Source organism: Crocuta crocuta, unplaced genomic scaffold, assembly GCF_008692635.1.
Source record: "Crocuta crocuta isolate KB4526 unplaced genomic scaffold, BGI_CrCroc_1.0 scaffold64, whole genome shotgun sequence".
In the NCBI taxonomy this organism is placed as follows: Eukaryota; Metazoa; Chordata; class Mammalia; order Carnivora; family Hyaenidae; genus Crocuta; species Crocuta crocuta.
Genome location: NW_027530640.1, coordinates 3,545,656 through 3,568,722, shown reverse-complemented (window position 1 = coordinate 3,568,722; position 23,067 = coordinate 3,545,656). Strand labels below are relative to the sequence as shown.

Sequence of the window (23,067 nt, the reverse complement as noted above, 5' to 3'; positions counted from 1 at the left end):
TCTGAAAATGAGGTAAAATGCTATGAAGAGTATCACTGAGCCATGCTATTAATGACAAATACTATTGTGATGGGAGTATGGTAACATTTTCCTTTCCAAAATAGCACATCACACATTTGGTACTTTTTATACTGAGCCATCCAAAAGGAAAAAAATGATTTTAATTTCAGAAAACTATGACACTCCTAAGAAGAATTATTGTTTAATTGCCATGTTTCCTAATAAGAATCGGGGGAATTATTTAGTAATCATTTACAACACATGATGTCATAACCGTAAAATATATTTTACAAACAACTTCAGAAATCATTTCATTTTATATAGTCTAAGAACTTCAGACTTCCCCCAAATTTCAGGTGATTTCTTTTAAAAGAAACACTAATAGCAAACACACATATATAGTGCTTCTATATATACACTGTTCCATGTCCTTTCTGTGTATTGACGCAGGTGGTCCTCTTAACAATCGTATCAAGCGGATAAAATTAATATTCCTAGTTTGTAAATGAGGACATTGAGTCGCACGGCAAATTAAGGATCTTGCCCAAGGTCACAAAGCTAAGAAAGGGTTTACTCCAGGATTTTACCCATGATCCCACTCACTCAACTATACTCCTCTATGTCGTGCCTGCTATAAATAAAGGCTGATATTCACTTTAGCAGAATGTAATAGGTATGTACACTTAGGTTCTTTCTTTACATTTATTGAAGTGGAAACTGGCTATAAAACAAAAATATCAATTATGAAAGTCAAGCTTCCATTTATCCTCTGCATTTCTACGGAGATCAGTGAAGATTCACCTTTGGCTCTTTTGGAAATGTCTTTTCTTTCTTTCAAAGGAAAGTTTGAAATTTCCTTTTTTCTTACACAGTGCTATAGCCCAAGTCTATCAAAGCTCTTTAAGCAAAAGAAAAAAAGCCCGAAGATGGGAACCATAATAAATGGAATGCTGTCATTTTAACAAAAGGGCAACACATTTTAAATCAAATTGAGCACCGAGAGCTGTCGAATAAACTGCTCCAATTTTTTTAGGGCTTTTTTTTTTTTTTTAACTTTTGCTTCTGATGAACCAGAACTTTCTTTAACTGGCTGAGTCAGAGAGTTTGTTTAAGAGCCAAATCAATGCCATCAGATACTTTCTGGGTCAATGAATTGCATCCAGCCCACCGAAATTAGGATGTGCAAAGGAAAGAAATTACAGCATGGGGTTTTCAAGGCATGCCACCCAAACCTCAATCCTTACATGGGGTATCACAGGCACTCCCCTCATCTGCTCAGGAGAATCTTAATAAGCACCAAATCTGAGGGAACGTTAATACTTACGAGGTCAAAAGGGAAAGAAAATCAACATCAATTCTCTTCACCCTTTCACATCTTTCTACTGGTATCATTTTTATCAAATGTTGTTTCTTGGTGTGGGTGACCAGATGCCGAAATGACAGCTCTGCAAGGGAGCTATGAAAGTGTCACTGCCATCACCCTGCATGAGCTCAGACACTGAATACATCATCTCTTCAAAATGCCCAGGCCTTGCTGGCACCCTGCTTGGAAAACTGAGTCCACTCACACCACGGTGCTTCTGGCTGTTGCCAGTGTGTTACCAAACTCCTGTGCAAACTCTCGTCTGGGACGTCATCGGCTCATGCTGACTTTCTTCCCTTCTTCCCACGGAAACAATTAAGACGGCTCAGTCAGCTAAGTAACAGAGGAAGAAACTCTCATGTCTCTTTCAACATTTCATTAGTACCAATGAGCCAAGTACTTAAGATGTATTCCAGTTGCTGCCAACTCTTACTTCTAAATTTCTGAGTGAAAATCTCAGCTCACAAGGAAAGATCTATACTCTGTGGTATTAATGGATACATTTAGACCCTGGGGTCACATATCATAAGCTAGAGAATGGAAAGAAAGATCTTATCTTTGTAACACTTTTGTGGTCTGCCAAACCCACAGCTAAAAATGACCATTTTGACAAGAGGCAAATACTAAATACCTATTGGGAGAGAAGAGGGCACGTTAAAAATGCACAATTGTTTGTCAATCAGTCAGCTATGCAACTTGCGTTCAAAACAATCACTGAGGATCTCCCAGGTGGGGGGTCAGAGCACAGGCTACACTTCACTTTCTCATCATAAAGGCCTACAAATGACATAATATATAGAGACCCAAAGGCAGAAAAGTAGTGGTTTCAGACTGGAGCAGCTGGGGAGTCTCCCACGTGGGCCCACACATACACTTGGAGTGAAAAAGACCTATCATGCTCTCCCATCGCCATCTCCAGACTCCACCCACCCCCTCTGAACAGTAAGTGCCTCAAGGAGCTGACTGCATTTTGGAGCATCAGAAAGCTCCTATTCCTAGAAGACAAACTACTGTGTACTCCCCCAGCAGCACCGCCTAACATCTCACACAATCACAGAAGCTGCCTACAATAAAATGCTTCAATAGTCACATAATATTAACAGCTACTCTTTACTGACACTAAACATTTCATTTTTCTCCTGACATTTAAAAGTGAAAACTTACTGAGTGAAAGGGGTAAGGTAAGACGGTAGCCTGCCTTCCAAAAGCTTTGTATGTATTCATCATCTAAGTATCACAAAAACCTTGTGAGGTAGGGAAATAACTGCCTTCATTATATACATGAGGAAACTGAGACACAGAAACGTCAAGTCACATCCCAGGCCATGGGGCTCTGGGCTTCATGCTCTGAAGAAGTCCACCACTTTTTCTTGAGCTAGCAAAAAAATCTTGATGACAAAAGTGAGCACACAGGAAAGCCAACACTGTGAAAAACAGGTAATAAATATTAATAAGTGTGGAAACAAAGTTAACAGAAAAATCTGCTCAAGAATTTAGATTAAGTATAATTAATGACATCAGGGAAATAAGAGGCTGCAACATCCACAGCAAAGAGTTGACTAGTTTGCAGAGAAATGACAAGAATGATCATTGACATTTATATCCCACTGGATAAGCTACATAAGAGAACAGGTACAAATGAGGAACAGACTAGAATGAACCAAGGAATCCTCACAGAAGCAGTTAAAAATACAGACACAGAAAGAATGAAAGGAAAGCCAAAGGATGTCAAGGACTGAGTCCAATATTTGACAATAGGCTTTGCAGAAAGAGAATAAGACAATAAAACAAGGGAACATGTAAATAAAACAAAATGTTCCAAAACTTAGGAAAGTTTTAGATTCTCAGATTTACAAGTCCCAATGAATGCTGGGTAAAATGAGTGAAATGGACACATCTTGACACATTATGACAAACTTTCAAGATTTACTCAATGTTTGCATTTTCACTGCTTTTGGTCACCTCAAAGTTAAGGTAACTAAGACTTGTATCTCAAACTGAGCTTATCTAATGTAAACAGGCTCATTTTAATTTCCCTATTTCTGTCACCAGCATTAATATTCTTTCAATCCCCCAGTCACTTTCTTTAGCTTTTCCTGACTGCTGCTCTGCTGCTGACTGAATCATGACCCCTGCACATTTACATATTGAAGCTTTAACACTCAGAGTGATGATTTTTGGAGACGGGACCTTTGAAAGAAAAATAAGGTTAGATGAGGTCATGAGGGCAGGACCCTCACAATGGGATTAGTGCCCTTATAAGCAGAAAGAGCAGAGAGTTTATGTTCTCTCTCTCTCTCTCTCTCTCTCTCCCTCTCTCCAATACAGGGAGAAGGCAGCTGTGTACAATTCAGGTAGAGAGTTATTACCAGAGCCTGAATATCCTGGCATCCTGACTGCAAACTTAGAGCTCCAGAACTGTGAGAAAACACATTTCTGTTGTGTAAGCTGCACTGTTTATGGTATTTTGTTACACAGGCCAAGCTGACAGAGACAATGTCCATATTTATTCATTATTCTAGGGCTCTTCCCATTATAAAGAACAGAAATGCACTGAGGTCAGTACAGGAATCAATGTAAAGACATGTGAAGTGATAAAGGTGATGGAATTACATGGAAGTTCACAATTCAAAGACTTCACAAGCCTGGGCCCACAGTCAGGAACTGGAAGGCAGTTGTGGAACCAAGGCAGTATCTATAGATCAGAGACTCATAAGGAATTATAAAGAATAAGCAACAATCATTTTTACTCCTTATAAGGAATAATCATCATCATTAAAGTTCAATTCTATTCTATGAATTCCTTCTATAGATCTGCCTGCTTGGCATTCCTACTTCTAGTTCACTAACTATTACCTTTCATTCTATTCACTTACCCTTAACCATAGTTCTTGATTCCCTATATCTGTGAGTCGCTGTGCCCCATTTTGGTCCTGACCCCATCTCTGCCTTTATTGTCTATATCATCCCTTTGCTGCTTAAAATCAATCATATCCTAGTTCTGGTTTTATTGACTTTAGTCTTCCTCTAGTCCAGTTCTCCTTTAGGAGGTAGAGTATGTAACTAGTAGTAGCTATTTTTCCTTTCACAACAAACTCCATCCTGATTGCTCAGTTTAGTGAGAACATCTCTGTATGTCTCTGTATGGGAATACACAAATTGCTAAGCATTTCCAATCTTTAGGACATCACCTTCCTCTGAACTTGTAATATTTATTATACACTGGACTCACTAGTTAATCAGGGGTTTGTTTGTTATCCAATTCAACACTTGTTTGCTTTCCTTCATAATTATTAATTTTTTATATTGTCTACTTATCGTGGTTTATAGCTTATCTCTTCTAGGCATTCCTTCCAGTATTGGAGCCTTTCCCATCATACATCATACTTAAACTTATATGTTTATTGATTCAAATCCATTTTTCTCAGTTTTACGTAGCTGTGAGAAAATGTAAGTGCTTTGACTTTTCCATTTGTAAAGTAGGGATGGAAAGGAAAAATCAAAGCCTGTAGATATCAGCTGATTACAACGTTTAAGTAGTATTAAGGTACAAAAAGCCATGGTGAAAGAGTTGCCATTAGAAGACTAGAAAAATATCTTTCCCAAGATTGGTTTCAGCACTTCTTGATTAAACAGAAGTCTCTGTTCTTCCTCTGACTAATATCCCTGTTTATTTTCACTCTTACCAGAGGAGTCCATGAACTAAAAACTGTTATTAATGATACTAAACTGCTGATTCATGCCAGGGGATCCATGATTTGTCACAAAGTATTTCTTGGCAATATTTTTACTGATGATAGTTCCAAAGGGAAAATCTCCACAAGGTCTATTATGCAGTTAATAGTTAGATAGTTAATATACGGAGAAGGAACTCAAACCTCAACCCCCCGCTATCTCTGGGAATTGGATCCCCATAATGGGTGAACCAACAGGAGTCATGATTGCACTATGCAGCTGCTTACTACTCATTTCTGGTAGACTGCTGGATGGGTGTTAGAGCCAAGCTTGGCTGATCAGACCAACCCCTCCTTATAAGGAGAGACTTGGCTCTACCTATGGGGCTACACCATACAGAGTGGGACCTCTAGCATTAACCATCTTTGACAGTATGTACTGAGAGACCATGAAAGCTCACCTGCAGAGAAAAAGGTGCAGGTGACACCGATACATCCAGAAAAAAACAGAGAGGGGGAAAATCACAGTTTGTGGTTTGCTCCAGTCTAATCCTCTTAGTATATTCCACTTTTGCTTTCAAATCTTAATGCACACAGTTATCATTTTCACATCACCTTCCAAACTTGTTCTGCCACGTCAATGAATGAATGGCACTGATTTCCACTACTCGCCATCTCCTCTGGAAACTCCAATTCTACATCTGGTTTATACGACCATTCACAATTTACCACAACTTGCTTCTCTCCCCTTAGCTTCTCCAAACTGCTTCATCAATTCTTCATTGCGTCGGTCTTAATCTCAGTCCCCTGAATGTGCCTTAAATGTTATCTCCACCATTTGCCCATAGGTTTGTCCCTTTCTTCCAAAGCTTGATTCTGGCTTATCTAGGTAGTCAAACTTGCCCTTCTCACAGGAAATGCTCCTGTCCCACCCCCGAGGTATTTATGACATGCTATGATAGTCTTCTAGATAGTTCTTTTGGGTCCTATGAAATGCATCCATGGGGCATTGGTTTTCTTCCCCGGTATGTAATAACTTGATTGCATTGTTGAGCACCGAGGGCTCACTGTGGGATCCCAATCAGTGAATTCAGTAAGATACATTCTCTTTCTTCTCAAAAACATGTCTTTTAATGATTAGGAAAGTAAAGCAGGCTGGAAAGAACCAAAATTTAGTGCAATACTAGAGGTAGAAGTATAGCATCTAAAGAACTTTAGTTTCTTTTTTAAAAATTCTACAGTGATTTAACAATGAAACTTAAGTTTTTGGTGAGTTTCAAAAATATACCTTATATTTTACTTACAGAATCAACATGTGAATTTATCTTTACCCCAAAAACAAATCCAAATGACAGAATTACACAAAATGTAACATGAGGCTTTCCATCATGCAGTACCCTTCCCTCCATCCACTCCTCTCCAGAGGTGAAACTGTTGACAGTTTGATATACTGTACCATATGTTTCACTGAGAATGTCCTCATAAATATGAGTATGCTTTTATTTTGTTAATAAAAATAAGATCTTACCCTATAGTTTTCTAAAATTTATTTTTTTCATTTAAGAATATATTGTTCAGTATTTACTCAAAGAAAATGAAAACACTAATTCAAAAAAGATACGGGAAACCTTATGTTTATTGCAGCATTATTTACAATAGACAAGATATGGAAGCAACCCAAGTGTCTGGTGACAGAGGAATGGATAAAGGTGTGTGTGTGTGTGTGTGTGTGTGTGTGTGTGTGTGAGTGAGTGCGCGCAATAAAATATTACTCAACCATAAAAGAGATGAGAATTTGTTGTTTGTGGTAACATGGACAGACCTACAGCGTATTATGCTAAGCAAAATATGTCAGAGAAAGATAAAGAGCATATTATTTCACTTAAATGTGAAATCTAAAAACCCAAACAAAGATCTGAAAAAGCATAAACAGATCCACAAATACAGAGAACAAACTAATGGTTGCTGGGATGTGGGGTAGGCAAAATGGATGAAGGGGAGGAGGAGGTACAAGTTTTCAGTTATGGGAGGAATAATTCAGTAAGACGTTTAAACACAATTAAAGGTACAGCATAGGGATTATACTCACTGGTACTGTAATGGTGTTATATGGTGACTGATGGTGACTACACTGTGGTAAGCATAGGGTAATGTAGAGAGCAGTGTGTTTTTTGTCTTGTCTTTTGTTTTAAGTTTAATTTTCTTGAGACAGAGTTGGGGGCAGAGGGGCAGAGAGAGACACTCTCAATCTCAAAGCTCAACAGCACAATGCCTGACACAGGACTTAAACACAGGTTTTGGATCATGACCTGATCCAAAACCAAGAGTCGGATGCTTAACTGAATGAGCCACCCAGGTGCCCCTGTGACATCCAGAATTGTTAAATCACTATGTTGTACACCTGAAACTACTGTAACATCATGTGTTAACTGTACTTCAATAAAAAACATATATATTGTTTATCTTGCTAGGATAATACATATAAACATACCATATTCGTTTTAATAGCTGTGATAATTGTCCAAAGATAGATGCCTATCAATTAATACAACTATTAACTTAGTGATGAGCATAAAAAGATAAACAGATTGTGGTGATCTCATGTGTTAGCTGAATTTGATGACAATACTATTTGCTTTTCTTCCAGCCTTGATGACTCCTACTTGCCTACCTGTATCGACAGATGAGTATCAGTATTGGCATGGAGCCTACTTACACAGGCCAAGTCCAAATTCTCACCATCTTGACTGAAGACAGGTTCTGATCAAGGTTTTGAACCCAAACATATATGATTCCAATGCCCATGTTCCTTTCATTTTATCAGGTTTCCAGTTTTAAAACATGTTTTTCTGTTCCATTAAATGTTAGTACTTAGTAAGTCTTTTATAAAGAGTAAAACTGGACTGTTGTGTAATATTCATTACGATGACTATTTCTTTAGAGATTGTTGGTATTTCAAAAGAGCCAGTGGTTAAATCAAGATTTTAACATCACAACAAACTGGCATTCTTTGTGTAGACCGAACTACACTTTCCTCCAGCTGGCATGTGGTGTCATTTATAAGTGCCCCCTTTAACTATAACATATTGTCTGAAGATACCACAAATGAAATTTAAATTATTTTACAACAGGCAAACATAACAAATGAAAGCTAATTTGAATTATCCTCACAACATTTTTAACAAAGAGATAATAGAACATAATGGACCTAGCACTGGTAGCCCCTCGAGAAGACAAGAAAGGAATGCACTAGCCCAAAACAGTAGCACTTAAATACAATCCTGCTAGAGCTGCACATTATTCATCTCTGTGGAACAGCTAAACCAAGTTCTACAACATTAGGTGGCTTAGTCATAATGCTTTAGTTCTTAGTGTTCAAATATTAGGTAAACACAGCTTTATACCTCATATCCACAGCAGGTTATCTTACGTGCCTTAAAAGGACTGAAGAAATAGTCTTAAGACACAAGGTTCTACTTTAAACTCCTCTGACAAGACATTCAAATAAATACAAGCCATACAGAAACTGGACTCTCCAACCAAGAGGGCGCAAGGAGACTGGCTTACTCTCCCACCATGCTGACTTTATAGAGCAGAACTTTACTTCCTCCCATTTGTGAACTCCTAAGGAAGAGACGAGGTTATGGACAATACCTCAAATACAGACATACGAATATATGTAGGCAATGTTTCATCATTGATTGATGGCTGGTTGTTGAAGAGAACCACCCAGTTATGCACTAATTAATAAGTGTATCAAATAGCATTTCACCATGACATTTACAAAGCAAATCCTAATGGAGGAGTTTATCCTCATTCTTTATGAGTTAAGTAAGATTATTCAGTAACTAGAGTACTTTGACAGCCCCTCTTTCAATTAAAACTATATCTATTCAGTGTCACATAAACACCTCGGAAGGCTTTCCCCAGAAGTCTGGTTAGACTTCTTAACGTTTGAGGAGCTGCTATACGGGTAGCCCTTGGTTCTGCACAACTTGTAAGGAAACATCTGAGAATGATTTCTTGTTCTTTTTCATGGCATGTGCCAGCTATTTGTAGGCAAAAATGTAAGCAGACACATCTTTAACAAATTATTTTCTTTCATAAGAGAGGCTTGTACTACGCAAGCATGTTCCCAGCTGACAGAAAGGGAAGCCCCAGTCTCTGTCAATGAAAGCATTTAAAAAAAAATATCTTCTTGGAGCGATAATTTCTTTCGAATGAAAACCAAAATTCTCAATGCTGTCCAGATAACTGTCATATTTTATCTTTTATTTAGAAACTCTCCATCAAGTTCTGAAGTGAGAGGTTTGAGACTTATTACTATATCTCACGATTGAGGATCAGATTATAAATGTCGTCATTTATGTAACCATGATCCCATCACTTTTCCTGAAACTTTGTGGATGGGAAAATGAGGACTGACTAGAAAGGGTTTGGCTCACAATCCAAGTCTTCATATCTATCCTCACCATCTCACCCCAAAGCTGAAAGAGGTTCGGGGAAGACAAGAACTTAGAGAAAAGGTAAAGAAGAAGAGTAAAGAAGAAAAGTAAAGAAGAAAAAAAAAAAGAGAAAAAAAAAAAAAAAAAAGGAAAAGAAAAAAAAAAAAAGAAAAAAAANGTATGTTTCCTATTTGAAGACAGGAATACTTTTAGAGACCTGCAGAGACAAGGCTCTGCCTGCCCAATACTGCCTCTACCACAAGCTGAGCTCCACACATTTGAGGGGATGCAGAACGAAAAGAATCACATCTGCTGAAGTAATTATATGCAGGGTGATCATTTTTCAGGGACATACACTGAAAATTAGTGTAGCAAAAAGACATATATATATTGATATATTTTACTTTATATTAAAAAAACTTCTTTTAAACTTTTTCCTCTTATATTGTTTTTGCTTCCTCCTCTTTTATTATTTTTTTAATGTTTCTTTATTTTGAGAGACAGGGTTCATCTGCATGAGTGCGGGAGGGGCGGATAGCAAGAGAAAGAGAGAGAATCCCAAGCAGGCTCCATGCGCAGCACGGAGCCCGACACAGAGAGTTTCCTTCTCTTTTAAAGCCATATGTTTGCAAAAGAGATAAAGCTATCCTTTGTTTAAATTTTTATTTATTTTAAGAAATCTCTACCACAAGATCAAGAGTCTCATGCTCTTCCTGCTGAGTCAGCCAGGCATCCCTGGTTATACTTTATTTAAACTTTCTAAGAAGGGAAGATAAAGCATAGATACTCCTTAGATTTGCAAGTTAAAAGAAATAAAATGGTGGCAACAGAGTCAATTCTGTGGGCACATACACTGAAATGCTATGCTAAGATGAGTTGACAAAAGAAATTAAACATCTACACATCTCTACATGCATAAAACCACAGTAGCATTCTTTCTGATTTGATTAGATAATGACACAAGGGAAAAGTGCTGCAGATGTAACATATTGGTCTTTATTACTTGGGTTTCTAGAGTTCAAATACCATTAGATATTACTGTTGCTTTGCCATTAGTGAGAGTTCAGCATGTTACTGAGTATTTTTAGAAAATATTCTATAAGAAGTATGTTATCTTTGAACTTTATTCATCTCAGCTAGGGAACTGAAACCAACAAGAATTTTCCTGTTATACAGAAGTGGGATCTGGCCAGAAAAAAAACTCAATGATGAACAAAGGATTATGAACATCTGCAGGTGCCAATGAATGACTTATCTCAACTATTTTGGGAAATAGTTTTTTCCTATATATAGTATTTAACTTGTAATTGGTCAGATACTCGCATTTGTAAGATCCTGTAGCTGGAGGCCTCTCTGTCTGGTTTGTCTCAATATCATACTCAGAGCTCATATGGTACTTTATACACAGTAGACGAAAAATAAGTGTTTGCTGAATGAATGATGCCTCACCACTCCCAAAAGTAGTTAAATCTTAAGGAAAAAATACCAGATAAAAGGTAAGGTGAACTAAAGTCATTTCATGTGAATATGAAAGCTTACATTGGTCAAAGACAAAACTAAAACTATTTGCTCTTTTATTTTTAATATCCTAAGGTTTCTGCAGAATCAGATCTTACAACTTCTCAAACAAACGATTAATTTGACTTATTTTATTTTTGTTGTATTTAGAGAAGATATGGAAATACATGTGCTCAATGAAACAGAATAGGAGAAGCAATGCCATGTTTTAAACTTTTCATGGTTTTAGTAAATCTTATAATTAAATAATAATGAATTTTAAAAATTGAATTTCTTCCAAACAGATAATAGGCAAATACATTGAACTTATTTACAACTAAGTGGCACCTAAGAGGTCAGTCACAAAAAGTCTGAATTTCTAGACAGTTTAATAATGAATTTAAAAATTAAAATTCTGATTTCATTTGGAAGTCTCTGAAGATTATTTACTGATGCTTAGATTTCCATTTGTTTGTGAAGTCTGCCCGACAGCCTGCTCCTGAGATTAGGGGCCTTGGTCTTCCAATGTAGGTGGTTAGAGTGTTACAACAGCCAACTGACTGCATCTTTTAGATGGTAAGTTCATTCAATTCCAGATACATGTCAAGTTGAGTATTACATATCAGAAACAACTTCCTTCAAATTAGTTGTTCAACAGATATTTGTGATACTTACAAGATCAACTCTATTAGCCTACAAGTTTGAGGTCATGGTAAAAATACCAAGTTTTGAAGCACCTTAATAATGAGCCAGGTTTTTTTCTTTCTTTCACATGAACATCCCTCTCAGCATCTCTTCAAACCTTAACCAGTTACTGTAGCATACACTAAAAGAACAGCATAGCACACATGGCATTTAATTATTAACCAAGTTTAAGTTTTGTTACAAGTAACATAGTTCCCCTTCATTTCTTGCTACACTGCTTCCTTAACCTTCAAGGATATTAAGGATATTAAGATGCAAGAAATCTGAGTTCAAATGCAGTGNCCTCATCAGGGAAATACAAATCAAAACCACACTGAGATACCACCTCACGCCAGTCAGAGTGGCTAAAATGAGCAAATGCAGTGTCATTTCTATTTAAATATAATGTGATCATAAAGTGGCCTCCCTGGGCCAGTACTTTTTTCCCTTTGATGAGGTTATTTTAAAGATGATAGTATAATAACATGAGTTATAATTGTTGTTTCCCACTCTCTGGCCTTATTAGCCTTCGTAGAGTTGAGACTGTGACTTTTACAAAACGGGCAGTGAATGAGGCTGAACTCACAACAAATGAGACACGGTTGTCAAGAGCTCAGTAGGGCTAGACATTCGTGAGAGTTCATTCCCTCTACTCCTGGCCCTGCCACTGAGCACAGGGAATTTTCCATAAGCAATCAGGTTCGAAGCATGCCTTGCAGAGTTGGGAACCTTTATCCATTCTGAGTGAGCAAAGTATATCCATAATTGCTGACATAAGAGTGACATATTTTTCTGTCTCAGATGACTCATCAGATTTCCCAGGATCCAGACGGAGGCTAATTAAGAGAAGAGTGCAGAAGGCTTCTGTCCTTTACCGGTAATAACAATCCCAAAGCCAGGGCATCACCATACACTCTCATGGAGAGTACCAAATCTTCCACAGCAGATTAATTTTCAGGGATACAGACAGAACAGATAAGTCTTCCTTCCACATTGATGCTCTCAGGACAAATTTCACCTTGCCCCATATCCCTGGTCACCAGCAAAAAGCAAACCTCTGATCACAGCACTCTACCTTTCATCCATAGTTTGTCCTGTGCAAATTTGCTAAATCTCCACTCCTCTACTCTCTTCTGAATGCTTGAATGTGTCCTTTAAAACCCTGTACCTATAATCATTAAACTTTCCTCTGCCCTCAGTCTCTTCTTTAATATTTCATTCACCTAGCTATACTGAAATTTCAATGTACCCTGAGCACATTGTTTTTGTCTTTTATGTTAACCAGTCTGTCCTAGAAAAGGCTTTAAATTTTCTCTTTTGAGTATATCCAACACACAAAGTTATATTAGTTTCAGGTGTACAAAATAGTGATGCAATGTGTCTCTGTTACGCTATGCTCAACACAGATGTAGCCATACATCACCTGTACAATACCAGTGACTGTATTTCCTCTGCTGTGCCCTTCATTCCCATAATTTGTTCATTCCATAACCTAAGTCTGCATATTCAACTCTCCTTCACCCATTTTGCTCATCTTCCCAACACTTCCTCTCTAGCAACCATTAGACTGCTTTGTATTACAGATCTGATTTTGCTTTTTGTTTATTCATGTGTTTTACTTTTTAGATTCCACATATAAGTGGATTCATATGGTATTTGTCTTTGTCTAAGTTATTTCACCTAGCTTAACACTCTCTAGGTCCATCCACATTTTGATGAATGGTAAGATCTCATCCTTTTGATGACTGCATAATATTCTACCCTCGTGTGTGTGTGTGTGTGTGTGTGTGTGTGTGTGTGTGTGGGAGAGAGAGAGAGAGAGAGAGAGAGACAGAGAGAGAGAGAAAGAGAAATATCTGTAGCTGTTTATCGATGAATATTTCAGTTTTCACATCATATCCATATCTTGGCTAGTGTAAATAAATGCCCCAATAAATGTAGGGGGTACATGCATCTTTTTGAATNGTGTGTGTGTGTGTGTGTGTGTGTGTGTGTGTGTGTGTGAGAGAGAGAGAGAGAGAGAGAGAGACAGAGAGAGAGAGAAAGAGAAATATCTGTAGCTGTTTATCGATGAATATTTCAGTTTTCACATCATATCCATATCTTGGCTAGTGTAAATAAATGCCCCAATAAATGTAGGGGGTACATGCATCTTTTTGAATTAATGTTTTTGTTTTCTTTGGATAAATACCCATTAGTGGAATTATGGGATCTTATAATATTTCTATTTTTAATTTTTTGAGGAATCTCCATAGTGTTTTTCATAGTGGTTGTACCAATTTACATTCCCACCAACAGTGCACAAAGAGTTCCTTTTTTTCACACATATTCACCTACACTTGTTATTTCTTATCTTTTTTATTTTAGCCAACCTAGTGAATGCATTTTTATTTTCTTTTTATATTCTGTCTGTCTCAGGGCCAGGAAGTGTTAATGAATATGCTGCTTTCCCAATTGTACTTTAGTGAATCCAGCTATAATCCCTAATTCCTAATGCCACCCAAATATGTTACCCATTATACCTTCTCACCAGTGTCATGTATCATAGTCGGGTCATTCATCGACAACACAGGTATCTTCTTCTCTGCCATCCTTCTGAGTGACATCAATATGTGAATATCCATCCAATACCCTGATGTCTTCATGCCTTGACTTCATCACCTCTAATAGTCTCTTTCTATTCCCCTTCTGAGCCTCCACTCTCGTAATAACATCCCAATTCTGGTTTTCATCTGGAAATGTGCCACTTCCTCCATCTGGCATATAGGCATCTTACTCTGACTACACCCTCCTAAACTTTTCATTTACACAAATATATAATTTTAAAATTCTACTACCTCATAATGATTTTCACTGACCCTTCCACATTTTCACTGCTTCTTACCATCCTCTGAGATTCACATATTTCCTTACATGGCTTTAATTCCATGGTCCATCATTATAGTCACTGCCTCATAAATATTTCCAATGTCTTGGCCATCCAGAAAAATCCTGACCTAATTTCAACATAGTTTTCTGTCATTATCTACATCTGTATTCGAGCATCTAATACTGCTGGAAGAAATCACACAATGGTACCACATTTGATTCACAACAACAAACATCACACAACACTCAAAATTGCCAGAACATTCTTTTAGGTTTCCTAATAAACTCAATTTTCTACTCTTAAAAATTATTATTTAACATATTTTATTCTCTAAATTGTCCCAGTTCCTTCTCCTACTCATTCTTACCCAGTGATTATACCTTTCATTTATTATTGAGAGACAGAAACAGAGACAGAGAGAGAGACAGAGAGACAGACAGAGAGAGAGAGAGAGACAGAGAGAGAAAAAGAGAGAATGAATGCATGTGTGCACCCACAAGGGGTGGCAGCGGGGAGAGAATATGAATCTTAAGCAGGCTCCATGCTCAGCATGGAGTCTGACGCAGGGCTAGATGTGGGGTCCAACCTCACAACCTTGAGATCATGACCTGAGCCTAAATCAAGAGTGGGATGTTTAACTGACTGAACCACCCAGGTGCCCCAGAATTGTACCTTTTATTTTACTGAGAAAACAGAAGCTATCAAGTGAGGATTCTCCATCTTCCTATCAATGAATTCATAAATCTGCCTGTATCTGTGCCCATCCTCTCTGCCTTCCCTCCCATCACTATGGAGGAGGAGTTTCTCCTTTGACTAAAGGCCGATTTCTCCAGTTGTGCTCTAGATCCATCTTCTTTTGTTTCCTCTGGGATTTTGTTCTTATAAAATAATATCTTCACCTTGTATCATGAATTTTTCCTTTCTGTTAGGTCACCTAATCAGTATGCAAAAACATGGTTAAGAATTTTGTATCTTTAAAAAATATGTATCTCCTTTGACCTCATATTCTCTCCAGTATCCATTTTTCTTCTCTCTGCTTCAAAGCAAAGTTTGACCTAACTTTCTTTCTGTCCTTTTTTTCTCCTACTAATCATGCCACAGTAACACTCCAATCTGATGTCTGCCATGCTCTCTGAAACTTCTCATCAAGGTCACCTCCATAAACCCGTTGTTAACCTCAATGACATTGTCTCTTGCTTCACTTTTTAGCCACAGTGGACACAGCTGATCTCCTTTCCCCCTTTCTTGAAACATTCTAGTCTGTTGCTCTCCAAAATACTACCCTGTACTGGTCTTTATTCTGCACTATTAGACTCCTTGGTATCATTTCCTTATTCTGTTTCCTCTACTTGACCTATGAAGTTCCCCAATAATTAGTCCCAGATCTTTCAGATTTTCCCATTCTATGCTCTCTTCTTAAACTTATCTGATCTCAGGCCTTTAATTGCCATCTCTATAAACTATACCCATGTACAACTATGTACACATATATTTCAGTGTATCTATTTCCAACTCTGATCTATTCTTTAAGTTATAGTCTCAAGTCAGCCGTGCAGGTGACATCTCCATACTGATATCTACTGTATGATATGAATTTTAACCTCAGCATGGCCAAATCCAAGTCTTGATACTGCCTCCCCAGTGCAACCTCTCTCTGCCTCCACCACCTCAATAAATGACACCATCATAAAACCAGTTTACAAAAAAATTTTTTTAAAAGATATCCTTAACTATTTTTTTCCTCTTTCTAATTTAGCAAGTCCCACCAGTTGTATCTCCAAAATGTATCTGTAAACCATCAATTTTTATCTATTGCCACTGTCACCACACTTATCTACATGCATCTCAGCAGCCTAACTAATTTTTCTGCTTCCACCCTTGTTCTCATATCCTAATTTTCCAGACAAAGCCCCAGAGAATCTCATAAAAACAGTAATTAGACTACAATGCTTCCATACCTAAAAAATTATGAATGACTTTCCACTTCTGACAACGAGACCCTCACAATTGCCTACAAGGCCTTGTAAGGTGTGGGCCTTGCCTCCCCGTCTGGCCTCACGCTCCAACGTGTTGGGTCTGCCAGGTATGCACTGGTGAGCTGGCCTTCCTGCCTCGCCTCAGCTCCAGCATCACACCTACCCGTGTTAGGTTCCTCACTCAACAGTTTGCTTCAGGTAGCCTCTTCCTATTCCTTTCTGTCACATCACCTCTTTAAGTCTCTTCACTGCATTTTTGAGATTCACATTTATCTTGCTTGCTTTCTGGTTTATCTGACTCCTCTAACAGATCTTACGTTTCACATGAGCAGGGCTCTGCTCTCCTGTAACCTTAATGATCCTGACAGCAGGGTGAAGAGCACAGAGTAGGTGCTCAATAAATATTTGCTTAGTGAGCAAAAGGAATGAAGAGAAGTATGAGATCACCTAATTCATGTTCCAAGTTCTCATTTAGAGGATACTCGTTTGTTACAGAAGCACAAAGCTGACAAAAGAAGCCACGAGTGATGAAATGGGTTTTTTTTTTAACATAAAAATACATTGATCTTGAATCTAGAATTAAATGGTAATTAAATGCAGAAGCCAATATTTTTCTCCAAGTAAGTTTTAAAGGCTGCTCTTTTTCCAAGATCTTGAGCACAACCATAATAAACAGGGCAAAATTTATAAATATACCAGGTAGTTTTCCAAATGTATCTCCAACTAATTCTGCTCCATGAAATAAAGCAAATGCAATAAACAAATAACCAGCATTATACGTGACTTAATTCCATGATAGAAGGCAAAACACTATGTAGGGGTAGAGCAAATGATAATTGTGTGGCCAATGCCCTCCACAGAGGATGGTAGATGGCTAGTGTTCTAATACTTGATTCAGAGGGAGCGTGTACATTATTTCTGTCTGCCAAAACAGAACATGAAACAGACCTATGGGGTAAGATTGGGAAATCAGGGAAATATCTCAAGTAACTAGCTGCCTACCACCAATTCCTGGGTCCTCTATTCTTTGGACATCTGAATCCATGCAAAACCCTCCTTCCAATCTCTATGCCTTTGTTAAAATATATCTTTGGGGAAAGTTCTGATGAACCACCCACCTGGTATTATAAACTGTAGTCCTATTTGAACATTAAATATCATCTGAACATTTAACAGTAAATACAGCTCTTTTCAGCACAGCAAGCAAAACAAAGTATAAAAAACAACAAAAAGCAATCTTTTAAAAAATCTTAGTGTTTATTTATTTCTGAGAGAGAGAGAGAGACAAAAAGACAGCAAAGCAGGGAGTAACAGAAGGCAGGGCACAGAATCTGAAGCAGGCTCCCGGATCTGAGCTGTCAGCCCAGAGCCTGACATGGGGCTCGAATCCACGAACTGTGAGATCATGACCTGAGGTGAAGTCAGAATGCTCAGCTGACTGAGTCTCCCAGGTGTCCTCTAAAATAATCTTTTAAAAAGGGAGATTCTTGCGTTTCTGACCCAGGATAGAGGACCTTCCTCAGTGGTAGGAGGGGGTTGCCAAGAAGGCAGAGGTACCTCCTTCTAAGCCTCCTCTAAAATCCCCTCAAGTCTTGCCCTGGGACTCTGCCACCATCACACCTATGCTTGTCCCCTATCTTGAATGGCCCACCCTTTCGGACTCCCTCCCAGAGACCTACAGAGCCTTGAATGCAGAAAGCCTGCTTATTAATGTAAAGTTTCTAAGACAAGAGTTTGTATTAACATTAAGGAAAACACCTCAGCCTGCTCACTGGGTCAGCAGTAGTTGTATGTAAATTTCATGTTGTAAGATAACTACGTGAGGCCAGATATCTGACTCCCTGCAATCAAAGCTGGCTGTGTCACATCCTGAGGTAGAATTCTGTAAGTTACTATTGTGAGCCTGCTGAGGAACCAGAAAATCAAACTTCTTTTCTGAATACAAACTTCTTTTCTGAATACATTTGTGTATTTCTAGTAATGAGGGTTATATACTATGTGCCATTATAATAATCAGAAACTCCTCCAGGGTCCTGTACCCTGGGAACAATGAAATATATTTGTTTATTGGGTATATGAAGAGGGAAGGAAATTAAATACAGCAATGCCCCACTTTGCCCCTTATTAACTCTATCCTGTTAACTGTAACCATTACATATTTCCCCACAGGGGATGAAAGTGATTAATTATATCTATAAAGCATCATTTTAAAAGTTAAGAACAAAATCTTAAAAGGTATCTTTATCAAACTTAGGACATTGACACTATGTATCTTAACAAAAAACAAGTAAGCACTGAAACCCTGTTTCATATATACAGAGTGCTGATCAAAGTGATGGGCTGTTTGTTATAAACAGTAGACAGTAAGAAGTGATACTACAATGAGAGCTTTATCATTTTAAAATTCTAATAGGAGGTGCAAATAATTCAAAATTAGAGTGTAAGAATATTTATTTTGCCTTGATCTAATTAAAGATTTGCCTGAATAATTACTGTCTTGGGGGAAATGCATATTAGTTAGATGCTATGCTACAATAAATTCATATGCAAATTAAAATCTAGACAGTAGAAATGATACCTGGAACAAAAGAGATTCTTGAATCTTAATTCCAAGCTTCCTTAAAATTTCATAGGAAGTTTTTATCATTTCTACCACCATTACCCTTCTGTGCTCTTTCCAATTTATCATCTATAAGGACACAGGTATGTCTAAAAGAGGTGTTATAAATTTTTACATTTCTTAAAATTTAGAATGCAATCACTGTGCATTTATTTGCCATCAATGCACTTGTTTATCTATACCTATATTAAAATCTAACTTCATGACTTTCAAATTAAAAGATGACAGAAAAAGAAAATTCAATGACCCACACACCTGTATTTTAAAGCCACTACTTGTGGCTTTACACATCAGGTGTACATGCCTTAGGAGGGGAGTGCTCTTGGGGAAAAGGGAGTAAGAGAAGCAGTTTACAGCAGAAGGAACTAAGGAACTAAACTCGGTGTTGTCTACCTGACTGCTTGGGAAGCTACACGTGTCAACTGCACAGAAAACTCCAATCCACCTTGAAGCAAAGGGGCCACCTTCTATATCCGTTGTCATTCAGTCCTTGGGACAGGAAGGGGCATAACCTCCAAAGAGGGTAAGACAACTCTTGTGCCATGTACAGTCCTCCATGAAAGACAGCTTGACCTGCTGGCAGTCAACACTCAGAGAAGTTTGCTGCCTGGCTCGATGACAGTACAGGTGGGGATCTGAACTCCATCGCAACAGGTCAGTTAGAATCTTCATTATGTGTCATATCTGTTTATCAGTACCAATTTGCTTCCATTAACGAAATAGCCAATTTTTCTGCTTGAGATTAATAAATACTATTTTCTCTTCTGAAAACAAATAGACCAAGTTATGTATTTAATTATGCAGGATCACCTCAAGTGATATGTATGCACTGCACACTGGAAGTGTTTAGGAAGAATACTGAAAGAGCCACTTTTTCTCTTTTTTCAAGAAGTACTGTCAACCTAGGTTGAAAACTACTCATTTAGGTATTTGATGTAGAATCGGTTTCTCTGAAACCTAACCATTTGCTCATTTTGAAGGCCCATGAAGTTTCAAATAGTTTGTCTTCCTAATTTCCATCACTATAGTAGCATATTATGATTTACAGCTTTCCATGACAGAATATTAAAAAACATTAGAGCCCTAGAGGATTTATTATAGAACATTTGAGTAAACATCCTGCTGATGTGAGACTTCCTCACCACTTCGAAATTAAATATGGGCAAAGAAAGGCAGTTTTGACAGTTCAACCTTTTCACAGTCTCCAATACATATTATTACATGTCTGAACAATTTGGGGGAGTACATTTTAGAATGAACAGTTTGTCACACAATATGTAAATTGGTACTCTGGAAGCCTGATGACAATACACTGCTGATAGCTGGACAAAGAAAGCTCTCCCTATGACTTGATTTCACAGGTTATACTCGAAATGCCAGACACTTACTCAATGTTTCCATGAAAATGGTCACTGATTAGTGGTTGAAACTCAATTTATTTTGAAAGCGGCTTTAACTCAGATTTAACGGAAAGACACCTAAAGGCTCTGATTAAAGAGGATTTCGAAGTACCTAGATAATCTGTAATCAGTAATGTGGCCAATAGAGCACAGAATTCTGGTCTATAGTTCAAAATGTTTACAGACAACTTCACTTTCCACATAGAAAAAATGGACTGTTTTCACCATTACCAACCTCCCTAAAACTACAGTGCCAATGTGAAACTTTGAACAATTCAAGACTAATTACCTAGGACCTTTCAAATGGGAAGTGTGGAAAATCAAGTATCATAAAAAGATGAGGGAACCACAAATTTGTTCTTAAGGACAAACCCCTTGCCATCCTGCTATTTAGGATTAAAAAATCTTTATACTAAGGAGAAAAATTCTAGAACCCAGAGAATAACCATAACAAAGTTCCAGAATATGAAATAATCTTGTAAAATGTTTAACATTCAATAGCATAAACTCACGAATATTATGAAATAATTACAAAGCTTCACTCCTCCTCACCCCACCCTTTGCCATACGCACAAACCAATCTATCATTTGTTTTTATTCCGTGAAATTTGCTGCTGTTGGAACTGTATCTTAGCAGATGCTCTAAATAACTGTAAGGTCCTACAGAGGTAATCTGCCACATGTGTGCCATCTTCTTGGTAAATCTTTAATTAGACACAGTTAAAGCAGACAATAGTGTTGAAAATTTTTTAACTCTAGTCTCTGAATTTTTCATTTTTTTTTCTCTATCTCTAATAATTTTTAGGAATCATTATGTAGCAGAATCTAAGTTGCAGCATTTCTTTTAGTGGTGCTTCTGTTTCTTTTCCTTTTGATAACTAGAAGCAAATTTAATAATAGATGAAAAAATACACTGATAAGTAAGCATAATCTAGTTAACGATGCTTGCTTCTCCTCCTTCCTTCCTCCTCCTCCTTCTGTTCCAGTGGTACTAAAACCCAGCACTCACTCTCATCCACGATAATGATGCACATATTGTACAGGGCACTGCAGAGAAACATTCTCTATCCAGCCTGCAGCCCACCCATTGTCTTCTCTTGCAGATGTCAGGGAAATTAATCATTTGGCAAAGGAATAAAAGACGGAAGTTGTCAAACAAGGCTCTATGGAGAAGAAGGTATAGAGTCCCTACAAAACAATCAGCTGCCTCACAGCATCACTAAGGCTTTGATGTACTTCAGTCTCTCTCCAAGCTGTGTATGCAGGGTGCAAACCTACGCATGCAAATCTACGTATCACTTGCTTTTTTTTGTTAAATATAAATTCATGGTCATATATAAGAGAAAGTTTCTTAGACCTTTTTTTTCTTCAGTCATAATTATGACTAAGAATAGTGTAGGGACCACAGGCAGGCTGCCCTAAAATGTGTCACATTGGTGTACTGATTATTTTAAAGTTATGTATGAAACAGCCAGTGCAAGACACTCAGACACTCCTCTATCGCCTGAAAGTAGGAAACAAATGTCCCATATGAAACAAACCCTCCCTATACTAAGAAATAAAAAGATACCCTAATCACCAGAGATATGGACTATAAAGCAGAAAAAGCAGCAGAGACAAACTTTATTACCTTTTTTTTTTTTTTCATCTAGTACCTCAGCCTAAATTCTGCTCAGGATTCCCTTCTAATTAAAGCTCCCAAACACCTGTTTCCTTTATGCTGTCAACTCCTCACAGATTTATGGTCTCTTTGTCTAAAATGTATAAAAGCTGCCCGCCTTGGCCATTTACTTAGACTTCAATTTCAATATTGGCTTCTGTGCCTATTAAGCCATCTTATATAAATCTAATTCTTAGTCCAGGTCAAAGACCTACAGTAGGATTATATTCCTGTAGGTTAAGAAGTATTTTTAAGTATTTGGGGTGCCTAGATGGCTCAGTTGATTAAGCATCTGACTCTTGATCTCAGCTCAGGTCTTGATCCCAGGATCCTGAGTTCAAGCCCCACATTGGGCAATGGGCATTGGGCAATGGGTGATGGGTGTGAAGCCTACTTAAAAAAAAAAAAAAAAAAAAAGAAGTATTTTCCAGTTTAATAACACTTGGTTGCTTTTATTAATAAAAGGTAATAGAACAACACTGCCTTATAACTTACCAAGGAGATAAACACAAAGAGGTGCCTTTTTCACTACCAATGAATTATTTCCCTGGACAAACATTCTGGGGACAGGAAGGAAAAGATAATTACACAATATTAATACTCTGCCCTTTTCCTGGGCAGACGTATCTAAAGTCATTTCCTACAGATAGTTAAATACAAAGCAAATGTAAATTTCAGCAACTCCCTCTGTGGCTGAAATTAACCTACTAAAACAGGTGTCTTCTGAGTTCAGTAGTACTACATATCACAAGGGCTAATGAAAGATCAAGTTCAGGTTAATAACATTTATCTCACTTAATATCCTCTCACAGCTATTTTTTAACAGTCAAAGAGCATCAGAAATTAAGGGTCAAGAGGATAAGTGATTCTAAAAATAAC

The 23,067-nt window shown here is 37.6% G+C and overlaps 1 protein-coding gene across 1 annotated transcript in view; it reads right to left on the bottom strand.

Moving 5' to 3' along the window:
• The window catches only part of CHSY3 (chondroitin sulfate synthase 3), a 282,944-nt gene that overhangs the window by 142,296 nt on the left and 117,581 nt on the right, over positions 1-23,067 (bottom strand). The gene's annotated exons all lie outside the window — the stretch shown is intronic.